This window comes from Protopterus annectens, chromosome 3.part1 (genome assembly GCF_019279795.1).
Source record: "Protopterus annectens isolate FY-2018-M chromosome 3.part1, PAN1.0, whole genome shotgun sequence".
NCBI classification, from domain to species: domain Eukaryota; kingdom Metazoa; phylum Chordata; order Ceratodontiformes; family Protopteridae; genus Protopterus; species Protopterus annectens.
In genome coordinates this window covers 1,771,887,306-1,771,903,978 of record NC_056732.1, presented here as the reverse complement: position 1 = coordinate 1,771,903,978, position 16,673 = coordinate 1,771,887,306, and positions in this window count along the sequence as shown.

Here is a 16,673-nt window from a genome sequence, read left to right as displayed (position 1 = left end):
TAAAAAGGAGAGGTCCAAGGATTGACCCTTGGGAAACATCTGTTTGGATTGGGAGGAAGGGGGAGGAGGTAGAAAGCCATTTGACAGATTGGAATCTGCTGTCCAAGGATTGACCCTTGGGGTATACCTGTTTGGATTGGGAGGAAAGGGGAGGAGGCAGAATGCCATTTGACAGATTGGAATCGGTTGGAGAGATAACTGGAGAACCATAGTATAGCAGAAGAGGAGAGGTTAGGGAAAGAAAGTTTTGAAAGCAGTAAGGTATGGAAACAGTGCTGAATGGTTTAGATAGGTCAAGGAAGAGGCACAAGACTAGTTTGTTATTGTCCGTGCATTGGTGATATTCTGTGTAAATGAAATGAGGGCTGTAGAGGTGTTATGGTGAGGATGGAAACAATGTTGGGTGGGAGTTAGCAGGTTGTCTTGTATGATGTGTTTGAGAAACTGGTTATGAATACATTTTTCTAGAATTTTGTATAAGGGAATAGTATGCCGATAGATCTATAGTTGGTTGTTTCAGTTGAATTGCCACCTTTGTGGAGGGGTATGACATAGGATTTTTTCCAGATGTCAGGGACTGTGTTCTCTTGAATAGACCTGTTTATTAATATGGAGACTGGATGTGCAATAGAGTTAGCTGAAAGTTTAAGGAACAGAGGAGGTAAGTGGTCAGCAGAGGGGGAGCAGGTTTTCAGTTTGGTAAGAAAAGATTTGATGTATGCAGTAGGGACAGGTTTAAGACAAACCTGGGTGGAATTGATAGAGGGAAGGGAGTCAGAAGGGGAGAGGGAGGTGTTGTCAGGTTTAGTTAACTTTTCTATAGTGTTGAGGAAGAAGGAATTAAGAAAGGAAGCAGTGTCTGTTGGTGAGCTGTTAGGATAGGGGCTGGGGGTAGAAGGGTTGCCTGGATGTAAGAGTTTGTTGATACTATTCCAAAACATTTTCATGATGGAGTTGGGTTATCTACTATTTTTTGACAGTATTGTTTTTGTCCATATTGACTTTTTTCTTGGTTAGGTTCCTAAGTTTTCTATAGGTTTGGTTTTAGCAAGAGGGGATAGTATGGCAATTGGGCACTAGTTACTCAGTTTTGTAGATGTACTACCTTTGTGTAGTGAAATAATATAGGAGATTTTCCAAATGTCAGGGCCTTTATTTTTTGACATAGGTCGATTAGTAAGAATGGCAACTGGGTAGGGGATTGCATTGGCAGGGATTCACAGAAAGTCAGGTTGTAACTTGTCTGCTGCCAGTGTTGTGGGTCTGCTGCCAGTGTTGTGGGTTTTCATAGGATCATAGGATCATAGGAGGTTACTAGGCTAATAGCCCTGGGGCCCTTACAAGTATAGCCAAAAGTGTATCCCCAAAAAAAGAAACCTCAGTCAGCACTTGTCACCCCTGTCAATGAGGGACAAAGGTGGAACCCCTGGGACAAATTCGTGGTCTCCCATCCACTCATCAGGGTTGGGCTTGAAGAGGGTCAGTGAGGTACTCTGTTTGACATGTATGAGAAGTCTGTTCCAGAGATGGGGCAGCATCTGGGAGACAAATCTGTCTCTCCAGCAGGTTTGTTGATGTCGCATATTAAATTTAGGCCTATTGAGTGGGTAATTGTGAGGAGCTTAAGGAGTGTTATCTTTTAAAGCCATTTTTGTATCATATCTATTGAGGTAGGTTGAAAGTTAAAGGTGTTGTTGTTGTTACATGACTTGGAAGGTTCTAAGGAGGAGAGGTAGGTTTGTTGGTTAGTTAGGGTTAGAATGGTTTCAGTTGTTAAGGTGGGAGTACTAGATTTGTCAGGAAGGAGTATGTTATTGATGACTGTCCAGAATTTTTGAGAGTTGTTTTGATACTTAACTTGTATGCTATGGTAGTAATTGATCTTGTCAAGTTTAACTAGTTTCTTTGATTTATTTCTAAGTTCAAGGTATGCCTGTTTTGTGGTTGGGGTCCTAATTTTATGCCATTGGTCCCAGGCTTTGTCTCTAGCTTTATGCAGTGACCTGGTATCTTTATTTAGCCAATGAGAAAAATTTGATTTGATTCTTATAGTTCTAGGAGGGGCATGTAGATTTAGGATATCCAGAAAGCTAGAGTTGAAGTAGTGAACAGCTTTTTCAAGTTAAAGTTGTTTGAGTGGAACCCAGTTACAACTTTTAAGGGCAAATATGAAATTGATGGGTTAAAGGTATTGGTTTCTTATTAGTTGATAGACAGTACCTTTGGTATGTTAAATACATTTTCCTAGTAGAAAGGTTGGAAGATGGTCACTCAGGCCATCTAGAACTCAACCATTGAGGAAGGAGTGGGCTGGTCTATCTATTAGTATCCGATTGTGGACTGATTTGCCACTTGGATGTTTTGTCAATTCTTGTAGGATTCCATATGATTTGTGTAAATCATAGGTCCATCGGTTCATAGGTTGGTACTAGGCTATTGGCCCTAGGGCCTATACAAGCCTAGCAATAACAATTCCCTGGCTATTTCTTCCCACAATATTTACTTCCCTGGACCCCCCCATCTAGCAAGGTGACTAATGTGATCCCCGGAATAATTTCCTATCTCCTATCCAATCATCAAGGTTCCTTTTGAAGAGGGCCAACGAGGTGCTCTGCTTGACATGTATGGACAGTCTATTCCAGAGTATGGGGAGTCTCTGGGTCAGGAACCTATCCCTTCAGCATGCTTTGTTTATTGTGATGACAAAGTTTAGGTCCCTGGACCGTGTGGCTCTGATGGATTGGGATTTCTTTAAGTGTAGTATAGCTGCAGTTTTTTTATTCGGTCAGCATAGGGCATCTGCTTTAGGCCTGTGATTCTTTTAGTGAGGTGTTTTTGTGGTCTTTCCAGTTGTTGCAGATGTCTTGTGAAGTACATACCAAATGGGGCATTGTACTCTATGATGGGTCTAATGAGGGATGAGTACAGCGGGACAATGACCTAATTTTTCTGGATGAAAAGCCCTTAGTGATGAGGTGTGCCACATAGAAGGATTTCCTGACTGTTGTGGCGATGTGGTTATCAAAGGTGAGACCACTGTCCACCTGTGTTCCTAAGTCTCTTATCACAGTTTTGGTGTTTAATGTACTGCCACCTATGTGGTAATTCATGGGTACATGTTTTTTTCCCAAAGGGGATAACTATACATTTTTGTCATTGAGTTTGAACCCATGGCTCTGACACCAATCATCTGTTTCTGTAAGGCCCTTTTGTAGACTATCCACATCATTTGGGGATACAATAATGGCTCCCAGTTTGCAGTCATCTGCAAACTTTGTTAGCCAGAGTCCCTTAGTGTTGGCCTGGACTTCAGAGAAGTAGATGCCAAACAAGAGTGGTCCCAGGACTGAACCCTGAGGTACGAACCCTGAGGTACTCCACTTGTCACTTGTCTGGAGCTGAATTTGGAGTCTGCTACTTTTACACTGTGGGTTCTGACAGTAAGCCAGTTGGCAACCCATTGAGTGACGTAGGGATTTATTCCCAGCTTAGTACGTTTATCTATGATTCCAGTGTGGGGGATGGTGTCGAAGGCCTTGGCGAGGTTCAGATAGGCTGTGTGGACTGCCTTACCCTCGTCCACGGTTCTGGAGACTGATTCAAAAAAGTCATTCAGATTCAGGAGACATGATCAGCCCTTCACGAACCCAAACTGGGTGGGGTCCAATGTTTGAAGGGTGCCAATGACATTGTTTATAAGTTCCATGATAATATGTTCCATGGCCTTGCAGATCATACTTGTCAGACTGATGGGACAGTAGTTCCTGGGATCCAAGGTGGATCCCCCCCCTTATGGAGTGGGATAACTGTAGCTGTGTGCCACTCAGTGGGCATGAAGCCTGAGGTGAGGCTATAATTAAACATGACACTTAGGTGAGGTGCCAGTTTATTTTGTAGTTCATGTAGTATACAGCCTGGGATGTCATCTGGTCCCATGGATGCTGTATTCTTAGCTTGGAGAATTCAGTTTTCACCTGTGTGGCCGTGATTACCAGAATTTGGCAATCTTTCAGTATTGAGATGGGCCCTTTAGGGGGTGGGAGAGGTGGAAGTTAGCACTGATTCGATCTGCCAGGATATTGGCAATGTCCTTGGGATCAGTATATTTAATGCCATTCTGTTGTAGCTCAGAGCAGATCTCAGCATTGCCATTTAGATTCTTGACATAGCTATAAAATTCCTTGTGGTTGTCTTTGGAATCTTTGGCAATTTTATTTTCATAACTGGCTTTTGAGGATTTTTACTGAGGCTGGTAAGGGAGTTTTTTTCCATCCTGGGATTTTCCACTTTTTCTGCAACAGTTTCTTCCTTCTGTTGTATAATTTGTTTATGACAGGGGACTACCAGATTGGCTTCCTGTTTTTGGAGGAGAGTGTCTTGGTTTTATTTGGGATGGCACAATTCTTGCATGAGTGGATGAGCTCATACAGTGCTTTAGTGTAGGATTCGGCAGTCGAACTTTCAGTTCCCATCTGCATGGGCGTCATGAAGTTTGTCACTTCTGACTTGAGTAACATGAAGTTGGCCTTGGAAAAGTTTTTTATGGATGTTTCCATACTGGGGGTTGGGATGTGGATGTCAAAGTTGATTAGCTTTTCGTGAGACCTAACCAACGAGGGGGTGACCACTGGTGTGGAGCATCGATTTACCATGTTGGTAATGACCAGGTCCAGGATATTGGAGCCCCTGGTGGGACTATGGATTAGTTGATCGAGGGCATTGGAATTTATGAATTCCAAGAACCGTTGGGCAAGGGTGTTGGTACACGAGTAGTTTTCCTAGTTAATGGCAGGGTAGTTGAAAGCACCCAGTATTAGGGTGTTTGGTTGTATCTTAATATTTTCCAGTATGTTTAGAAAGGTGCAGTGAGAATCTTGGGTCATGGTGGCGGATCTGTAGCAAGCTACAATTTGGATTGCAGTCTTACTTAGTGTTAGTTGCACCTGGAGAATTTTAGATGCATTGTGTTGGGCAACTAGCCTGGAAGTGTGAATATCTTTGATGAATATGGACACTCCTCCACATTTTGTGTTTTGGTCCTGGTTTGGTGGCTGGAAATTGTGGTAAGAATTGTAGCCTGGTATTGCAGGGGTGCTGTCTGGATCCTTGAACCAGGTCTCAGTTACTGCACAGATATCGTTCTCCATTATTAGGAGTGCCTCGAGAGAGTGCATTTTGAGGTTTAGGCTTCTAGCATTGAGTAGCATTAACTTCAGATTTTGCATACTTGTACCTGTTGCGGTGGTAATTTTGTCCTTCGAGCCTTGCCTAAAAAAGGCACTATAGGGGTGGCAAGAGCCTTAGCCAGTAACCTGAATCCCAGGGGCAGCAGGTGCAGACCATCTCTGGCAAAGTATCATGGTTTGTCGATCATGTCATCCCAGGCAGACAGATACTGGATCCCCTTTGTATGACACCAGAAGCTTAGCCAATTGTTGAAGTCAGTCATTTTGTCCTTATACTATGGTATCATTCTGGGTGAAGGCAGGATGCTACTCAGAGGGTCATACCTGCCTGGGCCACATGATTTGAGAGCTCTTCCATGTCTCTTTTCATGTAGTCCAGGGAGGTATGTCTCAAGTCATTCACTCCAACATGGACAATGGCAGAGTCATATTTGTACTTGTTGTGGAGTGACTTGAGTGCATGCATTATGTGGCAGATCCTGGCACCTGACTGGCAGATGACTGTAATTTTCTCCTTGTTCAGCCTGGTGAGTGGGACATCAGTGTGCCTGACTATAGTCACCTATGACTGAAATGTTGGGTACGTTGTCTTGCCTTAGGGGATGTTGTTGGGTGGCACACTGGTGTTGTCAGCTATGTGATCCCTTGGTTGTGATTGGTGTTTGTTTACATTTCAGCTTCGGAGGTCCTTGTTGCTTGGGCAGGTTAATGTTAAGGGTCTCGGCATATGTGGGTTTAGTGTTTCTATGTGTGGATGTTGGTGGTGAGGGTTTTGAAGGGCTATGTGTTGCTTGAGGTGTAGTGTGGGTGTTAACCTTCTCCTCTTGATTGTTTAGCACAATCTTGGCTGGAGAGAGCTTTCCTTCCAGTTTGGCTATGTAAGTGCATCTCTCGCAGGTTGTAGTGTTGGGTGGTAGAAGGAGGTAATTAGTGGGGTTGTCAGAGTTGCAGGTAAGCCAATCCATGTTAAAAACACTCATGGTGATAATTTTATATTGGAGTGCATTGCAGGACAAATACAGTAGGTTCTCGAGAATGGATATATTGTTTCCAGGTGGGATAAATCATCCGGTTATGTTTATCAGCTTTTTGGAGTTAATTTGGTTGGAATTATTTCAGTATTGTCTAAGCTGGGGATAGGTCCATTATCTCCACTTAAAGGTGGGTTTTAAATAGTATTGCTATGCCACCTCTCCTTTTGCCTATTGTGTCCATCCTTAGGATATTATATCCTGGAGCCAGGATTTCATTATTACTATTGTCGGGTTTTAGACATGTTTCACTTAGTAGCACAATATCAGGTGAGTATAGTGAAATACTGGCATGTAGATCATGAATTTTGTTAATAATGCTTCAAATATTAATATTTGATAACAGTAGCTTAGTCATTTTCTTTGGGAGATGAAGTATGCTATAGGAGAGGTAGGTAAATTGGGAAGATGGGTAGTTCTGATTTGTTATTAGTACAGGATTAGAATGAATGTCTCCACTGAAAGACAGTTTAGTTAATATGAAGGTTATAGTTTTTATGATTTTTGGCAAGTATCTATTATATTTCTGCAAATGTTTGGGGGAGTGATGGAAGGGTTGTAATTTGAAGAGAGTGTATTGAGTGGGAGACGAGTTAAAGATAGATGCGGAGATTATGAAGTTGTTAGAATTAGTATTTTGAAGATAGAGAGAGGTAGCCTGTTGTGGAATTGGTTCTTTTAGGTTGACATGATATGAGGTAAAATGGGCAATTTATGTTAGTATTGCTAGAGCAGTAAAGTGTAGCTGGGGCACGTTTTAGAGTAGGAAGAGTTTGTTGTAGGATATAATTTATTTTCTTACTTTGGTATGGTTTGAGACTGAGGAATTAAGTAGGTGTTATCTAGTGTGAGAGAAGACATGTATTTGCATGGTTAGTGACTTAGTAGATGACTTTGTTAAACTGATGGAGGTAGGAGGATGATTGGATAATGATGCAGATGGGTGTGGCTAGGTTGAAATAAGTGTAGGCATACGAGGGTAGTTGGGAAATGGGATAGGGTAGGGAAGCAGAGTTGGTTTACAAAGCCTGTTGAACATGTAAAAGAAACAGACAAAGTCTATTGAACATGTGATAGAAACAGACAAATGTAGGTTTTATAAAACAGAATTGGAAATAGTCACACATCTTGTTGTTGGTTGTGATATATTAATGGCAGAAGGACTATATACTGAAAGGCCTAATAATGTGGCAAGACTGTTGCATTGGGAATTGTGAAAACATAATATTGAGGTAGCTGAAAAACACTGGAAACATGAGCCACAAAGCATTATAGAAAATGAAGAAGTTTATATCACATGGGAACATCCATTACCAACAGTTCAAAAAATAGATGCGAGAAAACCAGATATAGTAACCCATGAAATAAGGCAAAAGTAGGATTGATTATTGAAATGTTACACCTAGTGACTACAGTGTCGTAAGTACAAAGAGACACAAAGTCATAAACTACCAGGATTTGCAGGCAGAAATGAGGGCAATGTGGAAAAAGGATACCCAGACAGTTCCAGCACTAGTAGGAGCAACAGGTCTTACCCAGACAGTTTCAGTGGTAGTAGGAGCAATGGGCCTTTTAAAAAGGAATTTACAATCATACTTAGATATTATATCAATACATGTAACTCCATATGATTTGCAGAAGGAGTCATTACTGGGCTGCGAAGAGCACTTCTGATTAACATCAAAGATTGAAACATAGTAATTTTATGAACTTTAATCATACTTTGACTTAGGAATGGGGTCCATTCGCATCATAGGTTCATAGGTTCATAGGTTTATACTAGGCTATCTGCCCTAAGGCATTTATAAGCCTAGCCCAAAGTTTTGTGGCTTACACCACCCCTTATATGAAAAAATACTGTGCCCATTAGTTTGTTGTGCCTCTGTCCAGCAGTGATCCCATCCACAGGTCAAGATTTCTCTTGAACAGAGTCAGCGAGGTGCTTGGCCTCACATGGACCAGGATTTTATTCCACAGCATAGGGAGTCTCTGAGTGATAAATCTATCCCTCCAGCACGTCCTATTTATATCCGTGCTAAGGTTTAAGTCGCTTGCTCTAGTGGTTTTGGTGGATTTGGATTTTTTGAGGTGGAGCATGTCCATTAATTCCGGGTTGGACATGGCCTTGTATGTCAGGCACATGTCACCTCTGAGCAGACGGTATGCGACTGAATAGAGCTGGAGTTTCTTCAATCTAGCAGCATATGACAGATTTCGGAGTCCCTTTATCCTTTTGATGAGGAACTTTTGGGGTCTCTCCAATTGCTGCAGATGTCGGGTGGTATTAGAAACCCAAAAGTCTTGGAGAAATGAAAAAAAAAAAAAAAAACAACTGTCAGACAATATCCCTTCTCTGGAACAAGCTTCCCAGTCACGTAAAAAAGGCTTTGCCTGAACCTCAATGCAACCTATATCAGTGGATGGTTAATCATGATTGTACTGTTGTTGCATTCATGTCCCTCATGGATAGAGGCACTTCGTATTACATAACATAGCATAGGCTCATACCTGTGTGAACATCATTCACATAGCTATTTTAAATTGCAAAACACATCATACTCCATGGTTATGCTTTTATGGGATCTTGGAACTTTAGCCTAGCACTCTCCTAGGTATCTATAAACCTATGATGTACAACTGTATCCCAGGTACAGCTATAGTGTGACTGTACAGCATCATGGACATACCGGTACATCACATCAGTATTACCACTTGATAGTTTGCATGACCAGTTCTGCATGCATGTTGGGATTTCATGGTAGTATAAAAGTTTCCAAGGAAATTTCAGGGAGGCAGTGATCATGTGTCACATATCTTGGGTTTGACATGTGCTGATATAAAGTGTGCTCCATGTATCATTTGGTATGTGAACAGTATCACAGTGGCAGTATCCTCACTCACTGGCACCACACTTTGCAGTGCTGTAGTTTCTGTGTGCATGGTCTTAACTGATGCATTGCCATCAGTCTTCCATATTGCTGTACCATTCATTATAATGGATCATTTCCTAATTCACACATCAGTTGCAGATGCTGGAGACATTATCCATTGTTATTGCCAGCTCAGATGAATGCAATATATAGCTGTGTATGGGAATCTTCTAATAATAGTGTGTTTTACAAGTGTTGTTATCCATATGGCCAATACCTATGTGTTCCAGGGATGACTTACTCAGATGTATCAGTTTGCCACAGTGAGCTTCCACACATCTTTTTGGCCATACAGAAATATTCTTTGTGATGCATAACCATTAGGTGTACACAGTGCAGACCTTTCATGGTGTTCTACAAGATACATGTGTGATATGTCATCCTCTGTACACAGCTCATTGACAACGCTGATCGCATGGATTACATTTTTGCAAGTGAGGATTGTGTCATGTGCCATGAAAACCTCTCAACTTGCCAGCATTGCTCCTAAATTGAACTACAGGTATAACTGTGTCCCTTTTAACACCTCCAAAACATGGTCATTTTTGAGGAAGGTGTGCTTGATTCCCATTATAAATTACTAACAAATGATTATAGATGTACAAGTGTTTTTCTGCAGAACATTTATAATAACTCACAATCACATATTTTATCTTAATGTCACAGATTAATGGTGGTATTATTCTGATATTTTGTCTATGATTCTACCTCCTTCTATCTACTGTAGTCCATGAGCCTGTTGCTGTGTCTCTGATTGTCTGAGAGCTATGTTGACATTTCAGTCATACTCAAGTGAGTCATTTTGCACAACTTCACAATATGCACATACAACTTTTGTATATTCCATCCTTGCTAAATGTCTTCTCCAGTGATCATACCAGGGAGTTTATATCATAACCAATCATCTCCACTGATATGTGACCTTGTGTGACAGTCACATAATATACAATAACTGTGTGATGATATGGCTACACTCACACACAAGGTGTAAACAGCATTATGTACTGTTACATGTACATATGTTATTACTTTTTATGCTACTGACTTGTCTTTGGGGTGTATGTACTTTGACATGCCCTTATGTGGTGTACATTATCATGTGTCACGTGTCCTCTTCCTCTTTCTTCATTCCTACCACTCATATCTGTGGCCCTTTTTAATATGCACACTTCCCTAAACTAGTGTATTTATACTGCATTCGATGTACGCTTGATGATCACCACAAAACCTTTAGTTCAGTATGCCAAAAACATGCTTTAGTGTACATTGCTCCGAGTACACTTTTCTATAATGTGTTATTACTGCATTCATTATGTTAATTTTAGCCCTAGCAGCCATTATGGTTTCCAAGAGCAAGTTTGCCTTAGGTAATCTTGTCAGCTTGTGTTCATAGGTTCATAGGTAGGTACTAGGCTATCTGCCTGAGGGCATTTATAAGTCTATCCAGAGTGTGTCGGCTTTCGCCACCCCACTGATTAATTAACTGTGCCTCTGTCAAGCAGAGCCAATGAAGTGATCCCAGGGGTGTATTTTCTGTTACCCATCCACTCGTCAAGGTTTCTCTTGAAGAGTGTTAGTGAGGAGCTCTGCCTAATGTAGTTAGGAATTTTGTTCCAAAGCACGGGGAGTCTCTGTGACAGGAATCTATTCTCCAGCATGTTCTATTTATTGTTGTGGCGAGGTTTAGCTCACTAGAGCACGTGGTTTGCAGTGACTTGGATTTCTATAGGTGGAGCATGTCCATCAATTCTGAGTTGGACATGGCTTTGTAAGTCAGGCAGAGATCACTCCTGAGTAAGCAATATGCCACTGAGTACAGCCAGAGTTTTTTCAGTCGGGCTGCATAGGACATATGTTTGAGGCCAGTAATCCTCTTGGTGAGGGACTTTTGTGGTCTTTCCAGCTTTTGGAAGTGTCTTGTGAGGTACATCCCAAATGGGGCATTGTACTCTATGATGGGTCTGATGAGTGATGAGTACAGGGGCACTATATCCTCTTTATTTCTAAATGTGAACCCTTTAGTAATTAGATGGACCACATAGAAGGATTTCCTAACTACATTGGCAATATGATTGCCAAAGGAGAGATTACTATCTACCTGGGTCCCCAGATCTCGTATTACCTCTTCTGTATTAAGGGGGCTGCCACCTATGTGGTAATTCGTGGGTGTTTTGTTTTTCCCAAATGGGATGACTATGTATTTTTTGGCATTTAGCTTGAGGCCATGACTTTGACACCAGGTGTCCATCCCAGTAAGGCCCTTTTAGATGATGTCCGTGTCAGCCGGAGAGTCAATTATGACTCCCAGTTTGCAGTCATCGGTAAACTTGGTTAGCCATAGTTCTCCTGTGTTTGCCTGTACTTCTGAGAAGTATATGCTAAACAGTAGGGGACCCAGGACCGAGCCTTGCAGGACACCACTTGTGACTGGTTTAGAGTTGGGCCTGGAGACAACTATTCTAACCATGTGAGTTCTGTCTGTAAGCTACTTGGCAACCCATCTCATGACGTAGGGGTTTATGTTCAGACTGGTGTGTTTTTCTGTAATACCCGAGTGAGGAATGGTGTTGAAAGCCTTGACGAGGTCAAGGCAGGCTGTGTGAACCACTTTTCCCTCATCTCCGGCCTTGGTGACTGTCTTGAAGAGAAGTCAACCAAGTTTAGTAGGCATGATCTGCCCTTAACAAAGCCAAACTGGGTCAGGTCAAGTGTTTGGAGGTTCCTAATGTCTTTGTTAAGGAGTTCCATGATGATGCACACCATAGCCTTTCAGACCAGGCTAGTCAGGCTTATGGGGCAATAGCTACCAGGGTCAGTTGTGGCCCTTCCTTTATGGAGTGGAATAACCGTTGCTGTGTGTCATTCTATGGGCATGTAGCCTGTGGAGAGGCTGAGGTTGAACAGCATGTTTAGGTGGGGGTTAGTTCGTTCTGTAGTTCATGCAAGATGCAGCCTGGGACACCATCTGGCCCCATTGACGCTGTGTTTTTGGCTTTTGAAAGTGCTGTTTTCAGCTGTGCATCTGTGATTTCCGGGACACCACACTTTTACGGTATTGTTGTGGGCCCTTTTGGGGGTGAGAGGGGGGTGAAGTTTGCACTGAGTCTATCTGCCAGGATGTTGGCAATATCAGTAGGTTCAATATATTTTGTGCTATTTTGCACTAGTTCATTGCATATCTATGGGTTGCCACTTATTTTCTTAACATAGCTAAAGAAGGCTTTGTGGTTATCTTTTGAATCCTTGGCTATTTTTCTTCTAAAGTTAGCCTTGGATGATTTTATGAGGGACCTTAGTTTCTTACTGATACTGATCACAGATGTCTTTCCTTCTTGGGATTTGCTTTTTTCTGAACTAGTTTCCTCCTTCTATTGTATAGCCTGTTTATGGCAGGGGTGTACCAGACTGGTTTATTTCTCTTAGAGGAGTGAGTCTTGGTTTTGCTAGGGATGGCATGATCCATGCATCCTTGTAGGTGCTCATAGAGTGCATTTGTAAAGGTTTCTGCATCTTGGGCAGCATTATCCTTTAGCGTGGGGGCTGTGAAACTTACTGCCTCTGTCTTAAGTAAGGTGAAGTTTGCTTTAGAAATGTTTTTTACTGTGGTTTCCTTAGCTGGGGGTGGTGATGGGGTGTGGACATCCAGAGTGATTAGTTTATGGTCTGATCTAACCAGTGACGGGTTGAGCTCTGGTGTGGAACACCTGTTGCCCATGTTGGTGATGACCAGGTCCAATATGTTTTCATCTCTGGTAGGGGAGTTTACCAGCTGATCCAGGGTGTTTGAGTTGATGAATTCCAGGAAGTGCTGGGCCTGAGAGCTTGTACTCGAGTAGTTTTCCCAGTTAATGGTAGGGTAATTGAAATCACCCAATATTAGGGTGTTCAGTAGGACCTTCATGTTTTCTAGTGTCTCCGGAAAGGTGGAGTGGTGGTCCTGGGTCATGGAGGGTGATCTGTAGCAGGCCACAATTTGCATTGCAGATTTGCCCAATGTTAGTTGCACATGGATGATCTCAGAGGTATCATGCTGCACCACTAACATGGAGGTGTAGGTATCCTTGATGAATATGGATACACCCCCTCCTTTTGTGTTTCGGTCCGTGTTCTTTAGCCGAAATGTGTGGTATGAGTTGTAGCCTGGTAGTGCTGTGGTGCTCTCTGGAGCCTTGAACCAGGTTTCATTTACTGCACAGATGTTGATGTTCTCCATACTAAGGAGTGCTTCGAGCACATGGTTTTTGAAATTTAAACTCCTGGTGTCGAGTAGCATAACCCTCAGTTTTTTTGTTAATTGTGCTGTTTACGGAGGTGGGTTTGACTTTTGAGCCTTGCCTAAAAAAGTCACTATGGGGGCAGCAAGAGGCTTGGCCAGTATTCAAAAGCCTAGGGGTGACAGGTGCAAGCCGTGTCTTGCAAAGCAACGTGGCTTGTCGAGCATGTCATCCCAGGCTGACAAACACTGGATCCCCTTTGAATGACACCAGATGTTTGGCCAATTGTTGAAATTGATAATTTTTTTCTTTATACTGAGGTATCATTCTTGGTGAGGGCAGGATGCTACTCAGGGTCAGTGTCATACCCGCCTGGGCTACATTTCATGTAGTCCAGGGAGGTACATCTCAGGTCATTCACACCAACATGAACAATAACAGAGTCATATTTGTACTTGTTCTGGAGTGACCTGAGTACTTGTGTTATGTGGCGGATTCTGGCTCCTGACAGGCAGCTAACAGAAACTTTCTCCTTGTCCAGCCTAGTGAGTGGGACGTCAGTGTGCCTGACTATAGAGTCACCTATTACTAGTGTGTTAGGTATGTTATTTCGCCTTAAGGGCTGTGATTGTACGACACACTGATTTTGTGTTTTATGTCTTGTCTGGTTTGTGACAAGAGGTACAGGTTGTTTGGGTGTCTGCTTTGGAGGTCTCTGATGCTTTTGCAGGTTTTTATTTAGAGCCTTCGAGTATGATTTTGTGTATTTATATATATTTTTTGCCAGTGCCGGTTTAGTAGGTCTATGTGTGGCTGGAGGTGTGGTGCAAGTATTAACCTTCTCCTCTTGACTGTCTGTTCCAGTCTTGGGTGGAGAGAGCTTAGCCTCCTGTTTGGTTATATAATTGCATCTCTCGCATATGTTAGTGTTTTGTGGTAGGAGAAGAGGGTTGTCTGTGTACATGAGGCAGTTGTAACATTGCCTCAGGATACCCAGATTCACCAGCTGGACTGTAGAGTACACCTGAAATTGCTCTTTGGTCATGCCTGAATAGTAGGGTGAGCTGCTTAGTCGCTTGGTTGGTGAGGGGCGAATAAAGAGCCTTGCCCTGCTGGGCAATCAAGTGTCAAGGTATATTAGTGCTTGCTATTAGGTCTGAGCAAGTGCTGGACTGTAGGATGCTTTCTGAGTGCTTAGTTTGAGAGTTAGACTAGTTTCAAGGGAAAAACTGAAGAGGAGACTTAGTGGAACTGGGAATAATTTAGCCCTAGCTAACCGGCGCTGCTTGGTGCGCAAAACTGCACAAACATGGTTTTTATAGTAAGGAAATGAAAGAGAGAGAAATTATCCAAAAATGGCCAATAAACTACTAAAACCACTCCTCCAGGGACTAACCTAAAAACTGGACTATACTAGCTTAGAAAGGTGGGAAACAAGGAATTGTTTTGTTTTTTTTTTTTTTTTGAAAAGATAAGGCAAACACAGTAAAAAATACACTTAAAACAGCTTTAAATGACCACAAACAATCAGAAAAGGCTATCATACTTTAGTGTGTAGCCTACAACAGTTAAACAAATTATTTAAACAAAAAATTACTTTTTAAAATGTGCAGGCAGTCAAATAAGTACAATATATGAAAAAAACAAGCTTTTAAATCACGATAAACACTGGAAAATCTGTGTTTAGTTGGCAAGAAAATACAGAAAACTGGTGGTGGTGTGTGGACATGCAGAGTGATTAGTTTATGGTCTGATCTAACCAGTGATGGGTTGACCTCCGGTGTGGAACACCTGTCTCCATTATATGCCTTCATGCTGCTTGCATGGTTTCCTGGCAGGCAACAGTGTTGCTGGCCATTAAACCTCCCTTGTACTCATACAAGCATGATGCATGGTATGCTTATGTGATTAGCACTACTGCTCATCATGCAAACATATAAACTCCATGTAGGCTTTGGGCTAAACCTACATGGAATTTATTGAATCCATGGGATTGTTTTTTAAATATTTTATTTTCTTAGAAACTTCAAACATAGCAAATGGTGTAAGTATGGTATTTTTAGATTTATCTGATAATTTTGGAATTTGCAGTGAGTTTAGGAAGTTTTTAATTAAGTTTCAGAAAGTGGATTTATTGTTAGAATTATTTAAGGAAGTGCAATAACCATTCAACTGTGATAGAATTTCTTGAATATTGGTTACAATTTTACCATTTTTGGCTGTTTATGCTTAGAAGTCAAAGTTACTTGAACTCTTTTGGATAAATTATGTAAACCCCTAGATGACACTGAATAGGATGTTATTTTGAGTTTTTCAAGAGCAATAGAATATCTATGTTGAAGAATGCCTTGGTAATCTTTTTAAAAGATTTAATTAAGTTTAATTTTGATCCATCACATTTTGATAGGATAGATTAAAAGTTTGCAGTTTATTTAAACTGTTGTTCCTGTCCTTGTCCCAATGTTTGATTTTATTTTTACACCAAGCTATTACTTTACCATAACTATAAGCTTTGAATGAGCTTCTTACCATTGGGATATGTACATCACTTGTATTATTTATTTTCATAAAGGAATGTATTTCACAATTAAACCAGTCTTTAAATTCTGTTAGGTTAATTATATAAGATGAAATTCTATTGATAATTGGGAGAACTTTCTACTAATTTTACAGCTGTAAAAATAAAGAGTTGTGATCTGATAAAGGACAAGGATAAATTTTAAACTTGTTTAATTTAGAGATAGTATCATAAGAAATAAAAAGTTTGTGTATAATAAGTATGATAAAAATGTGACAATTGAAGAGCATCTCTATCTTTTTTTTTTTTTTTTTTTTACAAAAAGCTCTCTTTTAGAATTAAGGATTCATTCCAGTTCCTTAAAGTTTTAGAAGTAGATGATAATTTAAAATGTGTTAAAGAGCTGGCATCTTTATTATTTTGTAAACAGCTAAAGTATACACTTAGTTTTGGAGAATCTTTAGGATTATTTTGAATGATGTTGAGAAGTTCCTTAGCAAGTTTAATTCCTATTTCTGGAAACCAGTAAGTGTTGGCTAGAGTCCATATTCTATTGTTAAAAGAAAGTAAAACAAGAGATAATAGACCAGATTTATCTTCAAATTTAAATAAAACTTTTGACATTACAGTATTCTTCTGGTATAAGATAATTACTCCTCTTCTTTTTTATTAAATGTTGAATGGAGTAGAATCTTGTATTTAGAAGGGCAGCTCCTATCATTATGATTAAAGTGGGACACTTAAATAATTAAAATAGAAGTTTTGATAAGTCACAATATTTTTTAAAGATCCTC